At 42.4% G+C, this 18,083-nt stretch overlaps 1 long non-coding RNA gene across 1 annotated transcript in view; it reads right to left on the bottom strand.

The window, feature by feature from the left end:
• Positions 1-17,618, bottom strand: part of LOC142824474 (uncharacterized) — a 129,715-nt gene extending 112,097 nt beyond the window's left edge. Inside the window, exon 1 of the long non-coding RNA XR_012899341.1 lies at positions 17,538-17,618. This is a non-coding gene — a long non-coding RNA (uncharacterized LOC142824474). The remainder of the gene's footprint in view (positions 1-17,537) is intronic.
• Positions 17,619-18,083: the final 465 nt, after the last annotated feature.

Below are 18,083 nucleotides of genomic sequence, written 5' to 3'. Positions count from 1 at the left end.
AGTTTTAGTATCCTATGATTCTCCTTTTCATTTTTGCCTCCTGAGCTGTAAATTTTACATGAGGTAAACCAAGCCCAACTGATGTGTAGCATAGTATTAAACTATAACTTGAGGAACCACTAGCTCCATTTTCATAGCTGCTTTCCTGTCAGCGCATTAATGATGAATTACCTGCCTTTGCCCCTCCTCTTATGAGGTTCAGGAAATGGAGAAATAGAGGCACATTTCAAAAAGCTCATTAAAGGAAGTAGATTTTCCCTGGATGCTGGCTTCACACAGCTTTTCAATTATTGGACTAACGGGAGCTTTCAAAGGCACAAGTGGTGAGTTAAGTTCCCAGTCCAGCTGATATTCAGTAAGAGTTGAACACATAATTGTCCTTTGCCTCTGAAAATTTTCCCCACACATTGACTCCTCATGACATGCTGAGGGATTTCAGTACACATCTCTGATGGAGAATGAACCTCTTTAACTGTGCTGATAAGTGCCTATTTCCTACCTTGTACATATGTTCCCTTCCTGGATATCCTGGCTGGTTTCTAATATACCTGAGCCTTAGTCAAAATGATAATGCTGAAGATATTCATCTATCTATCACACACATTTATTATAGTGCCTTGCATCTGATCTTCTCAAAGCATTTTATCCCCCACCCCAATAAAAAAGAAACTACATTTAAGCATACGTATAAGGTACTAACAATACGTAGGACTATCACTGCTGTGGTTCTGTGTTGTAAACCATTCATATGTTTGGGTTTCTTTAGGCCTCCCTGCTGCAAAGACTTACAAGGTACATCTAGACTACAGGCTTTTGTTCACAGAAGTTTTGTCAACAGATACTGTCGACAAAGAGCGTCTAGACTACATCCAGTTCTGTCGACAAAGCATGCCGCTTTGTCGACATGACAGTGTAGACGCAAAGGACATTGTAGATGCAATGACACTTTCTATCGACAGAACTCTGTCAACAAAAGGCGTTATTCTTCGCAGAATGAGGTTTACAGCCATCGATAAAACTGCTGAGTTCTGTCAACGTTACATCAACAGAATTCAGCAACAGTGTAGACGCAGGTATAGTTTTGTCGACAAAAGTCCACGTTTGTCAACATAGCCCTGTAGTCTAGACACATCCACAGACAGAGGCATAACTTTGAAGTCAGCAAGTACGGCCTAAATCTTTGCAGGTTGTAGCCTTAGACTATTAACTTTTGCAGACATTGTGGCTTTCCATATGCTTGCACGATGGTTTATATGTCACTTAACACATTTAAATAATAGTTCCTCAGAGAGATTCAGATGTTGCCCAGCTGATTAGCAGAGCATCCACGGCTAGGGTTTTTAGTTTCCGCTGGTGGTGCACATTCGCACATGTTTCATTGCTGCACATACTAACATTATTATATTAGTATATTAGTATATTATTATATTAGTATATTAGAATAGGTGGAAAAGATTAGAAGGAAAACATTGCCCAGAACCAGTGTTCCCTCTGATTTTTTTCCATCCATGTGCAGAATAAATATTATGTGCTACCTCGAGGCACATGTGCATGTGCACCACGAGTAGACACACATGCTGCCTGCTGGGAGAGCTCTACTAATCAGCTGGATGGCATTTGAATCTCTCCTGGGTGGCCACTCAAGCGCACAGCTTCCAGGGATCACTGGTGTAAATAATAAGTGGTTAGAGATGGATGGAGTTTTAAATTATCTTTAAACTATTTTTCATGAAAATGTTTCAAAATCTTTCCTTTAAAAAATCACCATTTTTCAACCTGTCACAGCAACAGCTATTATTATCCCCATTTAACAAATGGAGACGTTGAATCACAGCACTAGAGTAACTGCGTTATCCAAGGTCACAGAGGGAATAAGTAGTGGAGTTCAAAATGGAATCCAGGAATTCTGCCTTTCATTTCCCTGCTCTAATCATTGAACCAGTGGTGGGAGAGGGGGACCCCTATATCTCTGGAGTATGGACTATCCACATAAGTGGAAGTTTCTAATGTAAATATGTCTTCACTTGCTAGCCCAGCAGGCAGGTTTAGAATTGCAGATAAAATGGAAATGTTCTTGCCTTTGAGGAAACTAGTGTGAAAGATCCTGCCTCTGCTTTCTCCCCACCTGATCAAGGATCTAGCAGCAAAGTAACGTAAAACTTGAATATGTGTATTGACAAGGGGTCAAAAGTGCTTGTTTGAAGAGGCAGCTTTACTGTGTGCACTGCCCTTAGTCTTGTGACCTTTCCTCATCAACAAAAGGTACTGTTCTGGCTTTCAAAAGACAACTGGAATCAGAACAGAAATATTTATGTGCTGCAGAATTGGGACCCAAGTAGGTGTTTGTTTTCTGTCTCTCAAAAATTATCAATATTCCACATGTGGAAGTTCAGATCACCCATCCAGAAAGGATCCTCATGCATTTAGTTTTCGTCTCGAGCATGTGTCAGTTTAGTTGCTTAGATGTTATGGTGTTCCCCTGTAAGCTGAGCACTTGGGTGGCCAGTCAGTAGAGATTCAGGTACCACTCAACTGATTAGCCATCAGTATGTGTTTCTATTGGTGATGGATATAAACACATGCATTGGTGCACATAAAAATTTATTCTGCGCATGGATGGAAAAAAATTAGAGTGTACATTACTAGATAGGTATTTTAGCACACTAGCTACTGTGAAAACAATGTTGCCTATAGCAGCAGACAAAAAATTACAACACATATGTGTGTGTGCTGTGTGTACATTAGTGCACTGGCTTGCATGGCTTTATCATTTGTGTGTTAGGTGTGAATGCATGTGGGATTTATTTGCATATGTATGTTCTCAGGGAGTGGATGAGTCTATGATGTGCATACAGATGTCTAAGTGTGTGTGTGTATTTGGGCACTCCTGAATGTGTTGTGTGATTCTATTGCATGATCATAATTGTGTAAACTGTATGTACCATGCACTCAAACTCTTTCATTGGCTTTTGAGTGGAGAAAAGAGCAACATTATGATCCAAATAGAAATGAATGATTATTTGAAAGTACTAAATCTCATAGACACATGCTGTAGCTGTATTTTTTGCTGTCTGGTTCTTGCTTGTAAGATTTTCTGATTGCACTTTTGTGGAATGTTACAGCTGCTGGCTTGGCAGAGACCACAACATCACTGTGCTTGTGGATTCTCTCCTCCTCCGGCTTTCTTCACCGGGCAGGCACTTTCACTTTTCATTTTGTATTTCATCATTCACAGGTGACTAGTGGTTCCACAGAGCTGGCAGCACTGTTAACCTCCTAAGCTGCTTTGACCACTCAGACTCTCCTCCTTAGCACAAAGAATAGTAGTCCACATGGTCTGTTTGTTTCAGGAAAGTAGTTGGGAAGGAGGAGCTATGGATTAATCTGTACTAGAACCAAAGAGACAGTCTGCCCTATTAACAGCCAAATTAGAGAACCTGAACCCAAAGTTAGCAACATTTGTTTTGGTTTCCATGCTTGAGAGTTTGAATAAATGCAGCTTTGCTAGCTTTCTTCATTTGCAATGTGCAGTGGCACAATACCTAGGATAATGCCAGGTGCTGAAAAGGAACAAGGTCTGGCAAGGAAGCTGGAGTGCAATCTCATCAGGGTTCTAATCTGATATTTAGGCCTCATCCCAAGAAAGGTGTCACATGTTTGATGAATTTTGTATGACAGTGTCAACCTGTAGAATGCTACACTAGACACAGGTAGAGCCCTGCAAATCCATGGATATCCACTTTGCATCTGCGGGAATGGATGTGGACATCTGTGGCTCATTTTCGCAGATGTAGATGCAGATACAAATTTTGTATCTAGAAACCTGCAAATGTGTGTGTATATCGTCTTCATATCTTCAGGTACCCACATTTGCAGATATGGATGCGGGTAGCTGCGGCTCATTTTTGTAGATATGGATATGGATGCGGATGCCAATTTTGTATCACGCAGGCTCTACATATGGGGTAAGTGGTTGTTGCTGCCATTATTGCCCTTAAAAGAGAATCCCTGCTCTGTGCTCTTAAGGAAAGCTAAGATCTTTCCAGGCATTCCCAGTTCTAGTCCCTGCAAATATGCAATGGGACGAAATTCCTTCCTGACCCCAGTCCAGTGATCAATTTTTACAATAGCAGTTACTGTCATGGAGCCTCAAAATCCTATTGGTTATCTATTGCTACCCAAGTCTTTAATTTCCTGAAGGGGGGTGCCAAAGAGGATGGAAAGAGGCTGTTCTCGGTTGTGACAGAGTGAGGAGCAATGGTCTCTAGTTGCAGTGGGACAGGTCTAGGTTGGATTTTAGGAAAAGCTGTTTCCCTAGGAGGGTGGTGAAGCACTGGGATGGGTTCCGTAGGGAGATGAGAATCTCCATCCTCAAGGCCCTGGCTGGGATGATTGAGTTGGGGTTGGTCCTGCTTTGGGCAGGGGGCAGGACTGGATGATTCCTAAGGTCTCTTCCAGCCCTAGGATCCTATGTCATTGTCTTTCCTCAGGCTGCATTCTTATTGAGGCCAATGGGCATTTTGCCAGAACAAAGACTTCAGTATTTAGTTCTTTCTTTTTCAAAATAGAACAATGATCAGTGGTGCTATGTGAACAAAAACAAGGATGTAAAGAATGAATGACACTTAATGCCAACCATTAGATTACAGAGTAACCATAGTAACAGCCCATTATGAGCCTAGGTACCTGAAAACCCAGGTAATAGACTTTGCCTTCACATTTTTCTCCCGGGGAAGATGGGGGAGTTTAGAAATCAAAACAGTGTGACAAGTTCATTTACTGGTACCTACTGACTTGGGAATGGATGAATAATTAATGAGGCTTCCATTGGCTTGAAAATATCTCTGCTGGACTTTTTGCAGTCAGTGGGGTGGGGAGGGAGGATGTATCGATCCATCTTGCACTAGCTTGTCACCAAACTGTTCATTCTCATATGTGCTTGCAATCATGAAATTAAGGATCCAGAAAAAATGACAGTCTAGAATACGTACAGGATAGAAAATGGGGTAGGAGTCCAAGCACCCTCTTTTGTGGCTGGGAAGGCTGAATTCTGCAGACCAGATTTTTTCCCTGAGTACCTTGCCCTTTGTGCTGTCAAAGGGACCAGAATATGACTCCAGATATCCAGATAATTCCCTAAGCAAGAAAGAACTCTTGGCAGGTGCACAATTGGCAGAGCTAGTTACTATGCCAGGCACTCCACTACAGCATCAGTAACATGACAGCAGCATGCAGGGCAAGGGAGAAGATGGATACATGGTCCCTTAGGGTGCATCGGCACAACCTGCAGAAGCAAGTCCCTCCTCCTCCAGTCCAGATTTGGGCTGGAATTTGGGCTGTGAATCCAGAGTTACAATTTCAAAGCATGGTCTATACAGCTATTTTTAGAACACTAGCATGAACCCTGCAGACCCAAAGCTATCGACCTAGGCTGAGAGCATCTGTATAGACCTTAGACAGCTTTTGGAAGTTAGAGCAGCCATTAGGCTGTTCTAATTTGAGTTGGGACAAGAACTGTTACAACTTAAGAATGAAGCTCTCTACATCATGTACCACATGGATCTTAGTGTAGGACAGAAAATGAATCAATGTGTTCACCTTTCAGAGGATAGTAAAGAATAGCAGTTTCCAACAGAGACATAAGAAACCACTGTGTGAGATGTTTTCAGAAATAGCCTCTACATTTGCCCTTACAGTTGTGTGGCAGAGAAAACATGGGTTCACAAGTTAATCTAAGTATGGGTGCAAGGGTTCACCCTCGGAAGGATCAGGGAGATGGACTTATTAATAGAGCCTCAACTTACTACAACAGTTGGAATATTAAAATGCTTAATCAAAAACCTGGAAATATTTTGAATATTTTTAACAGAATTCTGTTCACAAATTAATCCTTTTGGTTTTCCAGTGAGAAAAAAATGAAAGGTTTTCAAGGAAAGCACATTCTTTCCATTGTTTTTTGTTAATATCTTACTACCTCATTTTCCCTCAAGAAAAAGTTTTGATGGAATTTTTCCATAAGCTGAGTGAGACGAGACTTAGATCCAGGCAGCAAGGGTAGTCATTCTAGTGGATTGTACACTGGTTAGCATGTTAGTTTGGAACTTGAAGGCTTTGAGTCAGTTCTGCTCTGACCTTGGGCAAGTCAGTTAATCTCTTTGTGCTTCAGTGTCCTTATCTGTGTAATGGAGATGGTAGCATTTTCTCACAGGAGTGTTGCAAGAATGAATACGTTTTTTAAAATGTGAATCACTCTCATACTGTGTTGGTGAAGGACATTTAAAAGCTCTAGATGGATTTGGAAGTGCAAAAACTAAATAGAAAGCATGTGGAAAAGTAAATTACATTTGGCCATATTTTATTATATAACGTAGTTACCCAGCAACTATAATACAGTTGTACTTTTTCCTGTAGGCTGTCTGAAATTACCACTAATATATGTAACCAAAGCATTTACTTAAAAGACTGAGAATAAATACACAAATACAACTCAGTTGAAATACCTGGGTTCCAGTAGCATAATATTAAAAGTAAGTTCAAAGGAAGCTAGGTAATCACAAAGTTAACTTTCCTGTCATATGAATCAGCATTGATTGTCTATTGGAAAACAAAACTAGATTACATTCTAACTGCAAGGTTAGTGTAACTACTCATTGTGTTATAAAAAGTGATGGTTGATTGTTACACCTCTTTCAGTTTTAATAATCTGTAGTGTTGCTAGTAACACAGGTGAAAACTTTTAGAACATTTGGTATATCTTGTTAAAAAATAGAAATGTTTTTGAGAAAATTTCCCTTATTAATAAATTTCATTTGTTTTCTGACCTGCTCTAGTATATGGGTTTCATCCTGACAGAACCCCTTTAAAATTAAACCAGGATCTCCACACCTTCAGTTTTCTACAAGTTGAATTTGTGGAGACATGTGGTTCTTTTTCACATCAATCTGACTATGCTCTTTCGACTAGCTTCTAAGGAACAGATTTCTCAGCGCTGAGCTATTTGCCTTTGGAAAATGACAGAGAGCTGCACCAGGCACAACACTGTTGCAATAACGATGGGCTAACCACTGCACCTAAGGTACATTACCATGAGGGACTTTATTTAGAACAGCTAATGAATGAAAACATTTCAGGCTCTCATAGGGCATGTCTACACTAGGAAATTATTTTGAAATAACTAAACTCGATTTAATAACTCCCCAAATAACAAAATCAAAATAGCATGTCCACACTACAAGGAAGCCTCAAAATTAGTCTGAGGCAGGCTCCATTAATGTGGACATGCTACCTTGACTTAGAGCTCCAGGAAGGACTGGGGAATAATTATTTCGAATTATGCTGGGGACTAGTTATTTCAAAATTGCTGCACCGGAGCATCCATACTAATAACTATTTTGAAATTAGCGTTATTCCCCGAGAAAAGCAGGAGTACAGATTTCTAAATAAGCAGCCTGTTATTTCGAAATAATGGACCCTCCACTTATTCATTTGACTAAGGAGGAGGAACTTCGAAATAAAGCCCTAGTGCAGACCAGGGCATACAGAATAATTTGTGTGTACCTGTTAGCTCCATTTAGTAAATTAGTCCTCATCTTACACTGCAGCTGGTGAAATCATCCAGATTTGGGTTTAAAGCTTGTTCACAGCATTGCACAGTTTTTCCATGTGTAGGAAATAGTCAAGATTAAAATAAAAATCATAGTCCTGATTAGCAGTTATATTAAGGCCCCTTTACGCTGCTTTGGCATTATACTCTGCTAGAGTAGTGTAAGGGGGCCTTAGCATAAATGAGAATCAGGGATATATATAGAATTTAGTTTAGAGTTTCAAAAGGCATTGGGGTTTCTTTGAAAATCCCAAAGTAAAAGTTCAAGTTCTCAAATCCATACCGACAATTTAATTATGGTTGCAAAATGTGGACACAAGTATTGTGCCTGCTAACTGAGCTTGATCAAGGGTGGCTATACTTTTGCAAATTGACCCCTTTATGTCCTGTTCATTAACAAGTTTGGAATCATTAAAATACATTGGCTCAATCCTTGGTGTAAGTTGACTGAAATCCATGGAACTATGTTGAATTTCACCATGTAAGGAACTGGCTCCATATATCTTGATAGTAGATTTATATACAATATTGGTCAACAGGGACAACACAGTTGTTTTCAAGTCTCAAGTACCTCAGATACTTTTGTCTCATTATTATTGGAAAAAAGGTTTCTCCACCAGTTGAGTGTCTGGAAAATGCCAGCATACTATGGGTTAATATCTAAGGCAGGGCTACTCAGCTTTGGAAGCCACAATGATACAGCACATGCCGAAGGCCGCAGCTTAAGAGTGGTTGCATATACATGCACATATATATGCAAATAGCTTCTTTCACACTGATGGACATGAATATAAAGCACTTCCCACAATGCCCCTTGTTTATATTGCTGGTACCTCCTCCCTGGGGGCTAGAAACACTGACCCCCTGTACGCATCTGTTCCAGACAGCCCATCTACTTGCATCTTTCAATGTTCACCCTGCCTGGGAGCCGCCTCACCATTGTGGAGCATGTTCTCAGTGGCGGGCAGCGTGTTGAGCCCCACATAAACCCAGACCACGCCGTGGGCTGCAAACAAATGGGCCGCAGGCCGCATATGGCCCACAGGCCGCATGTTGATCTAAGACATAAAATCCCATGCTCAGTAATGTTTGGATCCTCTAACATAAGCTTACACAAGAATCTTATGAATAATTCTACAGATTGTACCTCTTTAGTCTGGCAACTAGAGAATTTACCAAACCATGGGAAGACAATATTGTCTAGCAGCATTATCAACACTGCCACTGATTACGGGGCTCTTAGAAGAAATTTAGAGGTAAATTAGACCTAAAGCAGCACAGAATACTGAGAGCTAGGTTGTTGACTGTACACAAACTTTGAGACGTGGGAAACTTGACCACACCCATAATAAGTGGACATCTAGATAACTAAAATCATGCTGGACTATGAATGTTGCTGAACCAGAGGCTGCTGGGTTAGAGAAATTCAACCTTTAGTTCTATGATATTAGACTAACAAAGAGCTACCGACTCCTCGGAAGATACTGAAGCAGTAAGGCACTGTGCACTCTGCCCCATCACTATCACATTCTGCCCCTCGCCGTCTACCAATAGACCAGCCTGAAGTGGTGTCACTTTCCCTGATTCTGTGTGAAATCCTTGCCACATTAAAGTTAATGGAAGTAGTTTTGCTATTGACATCAACCGTGTCAGCATTTTATTGCCTGAGCTTCCTTCCACCCCCCTCCTCGCAACATCTTAAAAAAAAAAAAATCTTGGTCAGCCAAAAGTTAACATTGTCTGTGTGCTCAGGGGCAAATGAAGACAGCATACATGGCAGCCTATTAGCAAGGCACCTGTGTCTGATGGAACAGGAGATAACAGGCATCATTAGGGTAGCTAAGCTCAAACTGGAGAAGTAGCTGAGGCAGGACCTTGTAATCACCGCCATGCTCTTCAGCTCAATACAAAGGTGGTAATTCAATTTCAGAGTTCTGCCTCAGTGCATCTCTTATGATGTTAGCAGAGAATCTCTCAACTGAATTAAAGGATTATATCAATTGGGAGCTTGACATTATATATATATATATATATATATATATATATATATATATATATATATATATATATAAACATAATATAAATGCACTATATATAAAGAGAGAGAGACCGTTTGAGTGCAAATGCGTGTGTCTGCACTATGTTCCAATCTAATTACTTATAATTGTAAGGTAGTGGGATGTAAAATGCTAATTGAAAATTTTTGGTCCTCACGTCTTGGAGTCTGTGGAGAATTTGCGCGCCCATCTGGTTAATAGGAAAGGGATTGTATTTTCTAGATCATTGATTTATCATCATTAAGGCCCCAAATACAGACTTCTGTAAGTCAGCTTCAGGAATATGTTTTTTCCATTACGTTTACACTCTGTCTAAAATTGCCGCTAGCACTGTGAATGTTAAAATTGACTGGATTCAATTTAGTGTGATCGCCTCCTTGCTCTGTCAGGGGTTATTCATCTCATTTAGCTTTTGTAATGGAAGATTTTTTTGAGCGAGAGATCCACACAATTATTATTAAAAAACAAACCTGAAATGTATTGATTTGGAGTGATAAGTATGGCAGTGCTTGCAAAAAATTACTGATTCTTACACACTGAAATTTCTGTAACAGGACGGAATATATAATTTGTCTGAACATGACTTGGGGGAGTTATCAACTTTTGGGGTTTGGGAGGAGTGATTCAGATGCCAACTAGCTGATTAGCAGAGTGCCCACAGCTAGTTTTCTTGTTTCTATTGGTGGTGCACAATTGCCCAGGCCTGGGTGCACACACAAATATTCTGCACATTGATGGAAAAAATCCACACATGGATGGAAAAGATTAGAGGGAACATTGGTGGAAGAGCTCATCTGAACTTATCTGAATTTCTATTATGCTCATTATCCCTTAAGAACCAGACCTTTCTGACTGGTAATACATATTACAGTAACCAATCAGAAGATTCTGACTCCCTTATATAGTGCAGGGGAGTGGGCCAAATTGGCAGAACTCTGCAGTGACTTTTTTCTTAAGAAGGCACTTCTTCATCATCAGTAATTGCTGTGAAGCAAGATCCAAATAGTCCTAAACACATGGAAATTTACTGAGACCTCACCTACAGGGTCCAAAGTCATAACAAAATCCAATGGCTGAGATCCAAAGTTAGCTAAATTTAAGCTCGAAATAAGATGAAAATTTTTAGCCGTGAAGTGAACTAACTTTTAGAACTACTTACCTATGGATATGGAAGAGTCTTCATAATTTGAAGACTTTAAATTAAAATTGGACATTTTTCTAAAAACAAGACCGTAGTTCTTCCATAAGACATGCATTGATGCAGGAGTTACTGGGTGAATTTGTAGGAGCTTTGTTACCTACTCAGAGTGTACTTGTGAATGGTTTGCTCTCAGACTAGAAAGGTGCATCTAGAGGGATCCAACCGATGTCAGTGCTGGGTCCAATACTAGTCAGTATTTTCCTTAATGACTTGAGTCATGGAGTGGAGAGAATGCTTATAAAATTTAGAGATGAGACAGTGCTGGGAGGGGTTGCAGGAGCTTTGAAGGACAGGATTATCATTCAGTCAACCATGATTATCTATCTAGTTTTAAGAGTGTGAACGTTTTTTGTCCTCAGGTTGCTTGTATAAATCCTGAGGTTTGAGAGTTAACCGTAGTCGCCATCAGATGGTTGCTCATTAGCATGGATGTAATAAGTTTGATAGGTCTTAAGCTTTGTATACACCTGCTGCAGGCATACTTTAAACTGAAAGTGTGGGCATGGCACAAGCTCTCTATATAAACCACCTCTGTAAAGGGGATAGCTAACCACATTGGGAGTGTGGTTCCCAGCACTGTAGCCTGGCTTACACTGGTGCTTTACAGAACTGTAACTTTGTTGCGCTCGGAGGGTGAGTGTGTGTGTGTTTTTTCACACCCGTGAGCCTGAAAGTAACAGTGCTGTAAAGTGCCAGTAGACTTGGCCTCAGTCTCATTCTAAGTGGACTTGGCATTAATGGCCATTTTTGTCAGTACTCTTCACAGAGACACTAAGGACTAAATAGGACACAGATGCCAGGACACCAGCTTCTCTCACCCCTAAAAATATTCTTTTCTGGTCAGGTGTGATGTGACAGAGCTTGTCTTGCAGTTTCCTAAGTGGTATCGATCAGTGAATAAAGAAGGGCTTCCTCCTTCAGTGCCACTATCTGAGTAGTAGAAGCCTGATCCAGAACTCACTGAAGTTAGAGGAAATGCCCCTCCCCCCCCCAAAAAAATGCTTTGGACTAGGAACACATACACAAGTCTTCGAATGACAGCACTGGTCTTTCTATCCCATTCTCATCAACTTCCCTGCATGGTGAGAATGTCCTGATTTGGACTGATGGCAGCAGAAAGGGGAAAAAGTCTGTGTAAGTCACATGATCCCCAAAGAAATAAAGGACAAGGCAGAATATCATTGTAAGAGCTGTGGCAGAATATGAGGGAAGGAGGATCTTGTGGAGAAGACACTGGAGTGCGACTCCAAGTGTGGTGAATCCCTAGTTCTACCGTTTCCAATATACCTTTCAGCAACTCGCTTAATCTCCATCTGTCTGAATTCCACAGCTCTCATTTCCCCTGTACAACTATCTCAAGCGAGCCCCCAACTGGATGCCTTCTAGGGGCTGCCACAAAATAAAAGTTTGTTAATAACATAATTAATAATAATCTGTATCGTTAATAATAATCTTGCCTCCCTGACAAGGGTACTATGAGGATCTCTAGTGTGATGCTCACATATGTTGGCATAGGGGAGCCAGATAAGCACCTGCCTAGGTAGGTATGAAGATGTGAACCATACTAGTGAACCAAACTAGTTGCTCTGAAATCTTAGAAAATCAGTCTCAACCCTTGTATTATACCCTCAAAACTCTCATTTCTGCACCCTTTCTGAGCTTTGTTGTCTGTTTTATTAGTTACCCTGTGTCTCATTCACTACTGATGTTCTCACCCACCACCTTCTCTTTTACTGTCTTTAAAACCACAAAGATTATCAGCCCTTTGAGGGCACCAAACAACATAATTCCCATCTCACTGCTGTTTGGTGGCCTAAGTTAAATGACCTAAATCCAGCTCAGACACAAATCGATGTCTACATTACACCTCAACAGCTGTCACTGATTGGCCACTTTTTGGGGAGTCTCAGCAGAGATACCAAAGGTGGAAGGAGCACAGAGAAAGAATTTACGTCTCCTCAATTGCTGTGGTCCCTCAACATCACGAGTATTTACATTGTAAACTAATTGGGACTGGAGCCATTTTGTCATTGTTGTTCTGTGTTTGTACGTGACCTGGAGCTGTGGGCTCCTGGTCTGTCACCAGGGCTCTTAGATGCTGTCCACAATACAAATAATCAGATTGACAAACCTTACTGTGGCACTAGAACAATGTTTAGGGTGAGGGTACTGAGTTACATCCCCTCTTGCAACTATTTTGTGCCCCTCTGCTGGTTGCCAGCTCTCCTGGACTGCCTAGCAATGGTATCCAGTACATATGGTCCAGGAGAGTTGGCAACCCTAGCCCCTCATTGCCCCAGACTGGGGCCATGACTGGGGGCAGCTGCTGAGCCCCAGGCTGGTAGCAGAACCCTGGACAGCAGCAGAGCCTCCAGGGCCAGTGGCCTGGGACTGGCAGGGCCAGTAGGCGATGGAACCCACAGGGGCAGAGCTGGTGGGCAATGGGACCCCACGGGCCAGCGCAGCCCAAAGGCTCGTGGATTGTGGTGAAGCTAGTGGAGCTGGAGGAACCAGAACCTGGGATCCTGAACCGGCAAAGCCAGTGGTTGGTTGGCAGCAGAGCCGGCCCACAGACACATGGAAGCTGAGTACAAAACCTGGGTGTGCTGCAGCAGCCCACACGCCTCTACTTCCCGCACCTATGACACGGGGCCCTCTGATGGAATGTCAGCTTGCTAGTGCCACTGCTGTACCTTGGGGTGGGGAACCTTTTCTGAGTTGGGGGCCACTGGCCCACAGAAAAATCAGTCAGGGGCCACACACAAGTGAGAAGCAAAAAACAAAACAAAACAAAACCTTCACTGACGTGGCCCCTGACTACGAAGAAGGACACTCCCCACATTCCCCTTGCACACCAGAGCCTGGGGAGGGGGGGGCAGACTAGTAGATTTTGTGTGCTCCAGCCCCACAGGAGGATGGCAAGGGGTTTGGAGTGCCAACGTGGATTCCCCGATGCTAGGGGGGAGCCCGGAGCCTCGAGGGCCAGATCCAGGCAAGCCTGCCTTAGGTTCCCACCCCTGCTCTACCTGATCAATAAAGGATGTTAATCTCCAATAGCAATGATTTTTTTCCCCCACAGAAAAAATCTTCAACAATTTTTTAGGATGAAATTATCAGTTTTGGGGTGATTTGTTGAAAGAACAGATGTTATTTTGATTTTGAAGTTTTTGCTTTTCAATCAAAAGAAAAGAAAATAGATTTTTTTGGGGGGCGGGGGATGTTTGCATGCTGTCAAAACAAATTTTGATTCAGAAAACTTTTGACCAGTTCTAGTCTCTTGTGCTGTTGCCTCTTTCGCTAACATTAAGTTCCGTCTTTTTTTTTTTTTTTTTTTTTTTTACATAGAAGCATTCCGAGAGAGAATAATTAAACTCTCTCAGGTCACTGGACATCTCCACCCTGGAGAAATGAAACCAGAATAAAAGGGATGACTCTTAGTCCAAAGTAATGAATGCCTAGTGATAAGAGCACATCCCTCAGGTTTTGTGTGAAAACTTCCATTTACTAATTTCCATCATCAGTTTGCAGGACTTGGAAAATTATTCTTAATTGAATAAAAGCCTCTGGCCACATTCATGTTATGTTACTGGAAAACTCTCTACGTCTATTAAACAAACCTCAAAAGAGTTTATTCATCATCCAGTCTGTGATAAGTGATTCCCCTGTGTTGGGGATATTATCGCTCTTTGCACAGGCAAATCTCCCACAAAAGTCAGTGGAATTGTAGAAGCAGGTCTAAGAAGAAGTTCAAGAGTAGAATACAGGACTAATTATGTGTGATTTTCAAGACAGAATGTGGAATCCTCTCGGAGTAAGCTCTTAACCAATGCACCAATATTGGGATTGGATTCCGGAAGACCAATGTCCTGACCACATGTGCACATTAAACGTCTCATGACTCCTTGTGTAACTGACTGGGAGGTTGACCGTTGTATGGTTTAAAATGAATGATTAACAATTTATGCTACATAATGATTAATAATCCGTCGGTCATGATAAATATTTGCCACATTATTTGAAATATTATTACCATAGAACTTGAGGGCCCTCATCTTTATTGAGGCTTCCATGTTGGTAGGTGCTGCATAGGCATATTTGGAAAAAAAATGCTCGTGCCCTGAAAAGCTTGCAATCTGAAAAGCACAAGGAGCAAACAAACAAAGGGAATACAAACCAGAACTCCTCTTGTGCCTTAGGAGAAGCAACATATGAAGGGTGAATCTTCAGGAAGAGCTTGTAGGCTCTATGTGATAGAGGACTGGCTTTTTGTTCTGTGTTTGTGTAGCACCCAGAACAATAAGGCCCTTATCTATGCTTGATTCTCTTAGGGTATGTCTACACACCAAAGTTATTTCGAAATAACAACCCTTATTTTGAAATAACTTTCCTAGTGTCTACACAGCCAAAGTGCTATTTTGAAATAAATTTGAAATAGCGGAGTGCTTATTTCGAATGTGGTAAACCTCATTCTACGAGGAATAATGCCAAAGTCGAAATAGCTATTTCAAAATAAGTGCTGTGTGGACACTTATATCAAAATAGGGGGCCTCCAGCATTCCCAGGGTGCCCTGGTGGCCACTCCAGCCTCAACCAAGAACTCTTCTCCCCCCCCCCCCCGGAGCCCTTAAAGGGGTTGACTCTGGCCACAGTGTCTATGCCAGCTCCAAGCCTGCCAGCCCAGAGCCAGCAGTCACTGTCCCTGACCCAGTGGCCCCAAAACATGAGCCAGCAAGCCACTGGCAGCCAGCCCTCCACCGCTCCCCAGGAGCAGTCTGCCGGCTCCCAGGAGCCTGCCAGGGCCCGGAGAAGGCGGGCGCCTTCCTGGTCCAGGGTGGAGATCATGGACCTTATTCAGGTTTGTGGGGGGGATGCCCCCAACATCCATGATCTCTGCACTAGATGGAGGAATGCAGCCATCTGTGGCAGGATAGCCATCAGCCTGGCCACCAAAGGCCACAAGCGAACCAGGAGTAGGTTTGCATGACAATCAAGTTGGTCTGGCAAGACCCTGAGCCCTGAGCTTCCCCTCCCCCTTCTTCCCCTTGATTCCCCCTTCCAGCTCCCTCCTCCCAAGTTTCCCGTGCCCTCCCACCCTCTCTTCTCCCCTCTCCTGCCTCATTTCCCCAGTCTCACCAGAGTTTCATTCCCTCCCCCCCAGTTTTGTTAAATAGAGTTTGTATTCATGAAAATACGTGTATTTTATTTGACATCAGGAAGGGGGGTTAGGGAGGGATAAGTGGAAGGCGTGAGGGAGGAATGAGGCACAAGCCTCCAGTGGGGCAGACCAGGGAGGCTCTTAGTGCTCTTCAGGGTGGAAGCTCTCCCGCAGTTCCTCCCGGATACTGACAGCCTCCCGATGGACCTCCTGGATGGCAGCCTGCAGCAAGTGCAGCCAGGCTCACAGCAATGCATCCAAGAGAAGCACCAGAGTGCCCAGGGGCAGCTCTGGCTCCATATTGCAGAGTGCTGTGGTGTCCCGAGTAAGGGCAACCAGAGCACGCAGAGACAAAATGCTTTGCTGTCCCTCATAGAGGTAGGACAAGCAAGCAGGGAAACCTGAGAACTGGCTGTCTGGGGGGGGCGGGTCCCTTTAAGCACAGACCTCAGCCTCAGGCAGCAGCCCCACACAGTAAGTCCTGACCTGGTGCCCTGCCAGAACTGGTTTCGGCCAGCCTTAAATGCAATTCAGAGTCTACTCAGTGTGGACGCGCTATTTTGAAATAGCAAAATGCTATATCGAAATGCATTTTGTGTGTAGACACGTAACTATTTTGAAATAAGATATTTCGAAATAACACTGTAGTGTAGACATACCGTTTGGCAATAGCACAGTACAAACAATACATTTGAAATTCCTTTGGAGGACGAGAGAAGGGTAGCTCTGCTGAACACTGGCCATGCCAAAAGGGCAGCTCTGCGGTGGGCAAGAGAATTCTTGTATGTAGCTAATGACTCTTCAAGTTGAAAGTCCCTATATATATGGATAAGGAATTACAACAATCAGCAAAGGCTATATTACAGAGCCAGCACAAGGCCTGTGTAAGGATCTGGGTAGTACCCAGGTTTTCATTCTGGTCCTTTGCACAGGGTGAATATCTTCTTGAGGGAACACTATGAGCCAGTGTCAATTGAAGACAATGGAAAAAATCCTGTTGACTTTCTGTCTGGCCCTAAAAGAAAGTCCAGTGGGCTATATCTGTCTAATGATAACACTGTGTGAGAGCTGGCTGCACATTTTTCACTCTTTTTTCAAAATATTTAAAAAATGGCTTTTCAACCTAAACAAATATTTTCAATTCTCATTTTTAGGGTTTTTCTCATCTTTCTTTTTTCCTCCTATTTCCTTTCTCCTTCTCCCCCTTTGGGAAAAAAAACTTTTATTGTTGTTGTTTCATTGAAAATCTGAAATTCAGTGAATGTTTGTGGTTAGCAAGGATTTGCAGTAACCTTTCTCTCCTTCACTGGGCTGCTGAAAGGATATACCATTTAATGACTCCATGGTCATATTTTGAGGACAAGGGGATTATTTCCATTCACTTCAGTGGGCTGAAGAGTGCCACCAGCCATCAAACAAAGGAAGCCCTGGTTTAGTCGAGATCGGTCAGAGAGTATTTTTCATGAGCTTTTACAGATACACTCAACCTCACAGCAATCCCTCCTGCTGACCCCTTCTCACCTTCCACGGCACAACCATCTGCCTCCGCACCTGCCCTTCCACTGCTGCAAACCATGTAGGAATTTCCCATTTGACTTCTTGTAGCAGGTGCCCTGAGGAGCAAGGAATGGCAGTATATAAACATTAGGCTGCTAGGAAATGAATTTGCTGTTAAAGTTCTTGCAGAAAGGGCCTTTTTTCTGAAGCACTGGCCCCTGTACAGCTTTGACTCCTCAACCTACCTTAAGGTGCGAAATGCTGCTGATTGCTAAATACCTTTAGAAGAGTGCATGTTAGAAGTCAGACATTTACACTCATCCAAACCAATCTGTCGAAATCTAGTGACAAGACACTCTTTACATTTACAGCAGAGCTATTAAACATTCTCCCTCGTTGGCTGCAGCTAGCCTGCCCCAGGCTCATGTTCAAGCATTGACAGTGTTACAAGACAGAACAGAAGCTCAGAGATAATGCTAAAATGTACTTGGTTATTCCCATTCTGCAGCAAGCTCTCATGCTTTTGTAAGGCTTTTAAATTATGTTTATTATTTCATTTGATTTATAACA

This window comes from Pelodiscus sinensis, unplaced genomic scaffold, assembly GCF_049634645.1.
Source record: "Pelodiscus sinensis isolate JC-2024 unplaced genomic scaffold, ASM4963464v1 ctg35, whole genome shotgun sequence".
NCBI lineage: Eukaryota > Metazoa > Chordata > Testudines > Trionychidae > Pelodiscus > Pelodiscus sinensis.
The sequence above is the reverse complement of the archived record's forward strand: the minus strand, read 5'-3'. Positions and strand labels throughout refer to the sequence as shown.